The 2,298-nt window shown below is 54.8% G+C and overlaps 1 non-coding gene across 1 annotated transcript; it reads right to left on the bottom strand.

The window, feature by feature from the left end:
- Nucleotides 1-1,527: 1,527 nt before the first annotated feature.
- TRNAG-CCC (transfer RNA glycine (anticodon CCC)) lies at nt 1,528-1,601 on the bottom strand. The gene has a single exon. It is a non-coding gene; the product is annotated as a tRNA-Gly (tRNA).
- Between the last annotated feature and the right edge of the window lie 697 nt (nt 1,602-2,298).

Raw genomic sequence — 2,298 nt, 5'->3', positions numbered from 1 at the left:
TCTCTATAGGGCTGTTTACTGAGCATCTACCATTAATACGTGTAGTCATGGTAGGCCATCTCCAACTCTCCCCCTAGAAGGAAACAAGCTCAGAGAGGTTAGGTAACTGGTCAAGGTCACACAGCCAGGAAGTGGCAGAGGAATGAATCAAACTCAGGCCTGATTCTCCCAAACTTCTCCTGGCCCAAGTGGGGAAAAGAGAACAGCTCTACCATTCACTCATTTAATTGTTTATTCATTCAACAAATGTTTATTGAGCACCTCCTCTGTCAGGTACAGGGACAGGGTGGACCACAAAAACTTGAGCCAGCCTCTGTCCTCAGGGGGTTCATGGTCTTTTTTAATATTTATTTTATTTTGGCTGCACCAGGTCTTGGCTGTGGCATGCAGGATCTTTAGTGGTGGCATGTGGGATCAGTTCCTGGAGAGCGTGCTCAGTCACTCAGTTGTGTCCAACTCTGCAACCCCATGGACAGGTTCCTCTGTCCATGGGATTATCCTGGCAAGAATACTGGAGTGGGTGGCCATTTCCTCCTCCAGTTCTATGACCAAGGATCGAACCGGGCCCCCTGCATTGGGAGCATGGAGTCTTAGCCACTGGACAGCCGGGGAAGTTCCAGGATCCTGGTCTTGAGCGTGCCCATGGGGTGCTGGGACAGAACAGCCATTTCTTCTAGAATTGGGGCGGGAGGAGGGGCTGCTGGGGATGGCTTCCTGGAGTTGACTCTGGAATTGTCTACCTTCTGGCTGGGCCACCTGGCCCCAAAGTCATTTACCTTCTGAGTCTCATCTGAAAAACGGTGATAACAAAGTCCACCTTGTCCAGTATGGCTCAAGAAATGTCACTGTTATTACTAGTATTATAGTCTCAACCAAGCCCCCACAGCAGGGCACAGCAAGTGGGCAGAGGAAAGGGGTGTGAGCCACCAGTGTCTAGGCCTTGGGGAGAGGCAGAGAGTGCCAGCATCCTGAGAACGTGGCCACAAACCTGTGAAACGAATCCCCAAAGGCCTCAGACCTGGGGTGGCTGCAGAGAGCCTAGGGCCGGGTCTGTGGCCTTGGCTGGACCCCTGGGGCCTCCAGCAGGAATGCGGTCAGGGCTGGGGCCTGTGATCAGAGGGGTGGAAGGGAGCCTGCAAGGCGTTCAGGAAGCAGCAAAGGGTGGGGGTGTGAGAGGGTGGAGGAATCTGGGCTTGGGGCACTAAGGCTGGCATAACTTGGGTTCAGATCCCACTGGGCACCTCTAGGCCTCAGTTTCCTCCTCTAGAAAATGTGTTCCTGACACCTGCATGGCAAGATGGAATCAGATCATGCCAACAAATTGTTTTATTTAACAGACACGTGTATAGTGTGTGCTGTGGGTCAGGTGCCGCTCCATGGACCTTCTGCCCGGGTATTTTTAAGTATACCTGTTTTATTTCTTTGGCTGTGCCAGGTCTTAGTTGTGGCATGCAGGATCTGCGTTGCTACCTGCAGGATCTTCTTGTTTCGGCAGGAAGACTCTTAGTTGCGGCATGTGGGATCTAGTTCCCTGAGCAGGGATCGAACCCTGGGCCCCCTGCATTGGGAGTGCAAAGTCTTAGCCACTGGACCACCAGGGAAAAGTCCCTGCCGGTGTATTTTTAATGAGAGGTACGTGCTCCTACACCACGAGGGCAGTGGCTACATCATGTGATGGTGCTACAACGACCGGGTTTTACTTTCAAATCAGGAAAAGCAGTAACAGCCAGGAAAGTGAATTCCATTTCGGGAGCAGACCGGGACCTGGGAGGCTGGCTGTGGGCTGGACCAGGACGAGAATTCAGGACAGCCCGGTCCCTGCCAGGGCTGCTCTCCAGGAAGAGAACTGGAAACCCTTCTCTAAGGGAAATCGGCCTGTCCTGGAAAGCCAACTTGCGTGCGTGCGTGCGTGCGTGCGTCTGCACATGGGTGTGAGTCTGTGCGTGCATGTGTGTCGGTGTGTGCGTCTGCACATGGGTGTGAGTCTGTGCGTGCGTGTGTGTCGGTGTGTGCGTTTGCACATGGATGTGAGTCTGTGCGTGCGTGTGTGTCGGGGTGGGGGTGGCGGGGGGACGTCCCGGCCCTCACCCTCCGCGGCCTCGCTGCCAGCCGCCAACCCCACCGTCTGTTGTGGCAGATGTTTGGCTGTGCCATGGCAACGCCGGAACAGGATGTACCTCTGGATTGCAGCAGGGACAAGCCCAAGCTCACAGGCCGCCCACACCGTTCCCCTCCCCAAAGGCCTGCTGCGGAGAAGAACCGCTTGGGTCCAGGTTGGGGACAAATGGTGCTTGTGTC

Source organism: Bos taurus, chromosome 17 (assembly GCF_002263795.3).
Source record: "Bos taurus isolate L1 Dominette 01449 registration number 42190680 breed Hereford chromosome 17, ARS-UCD2.0, whole genome shotgun sequence".
In the NCBI taxonomy this organism is placed as follows: Eukaryota; Metazoa; Chordata; class Mammalia; order Artiodactyla; family Bovidae; genus Bos; species Bos taurus.
This window is presented reverse-complemented; position numbering and strand designations above follow the sequence as displayed.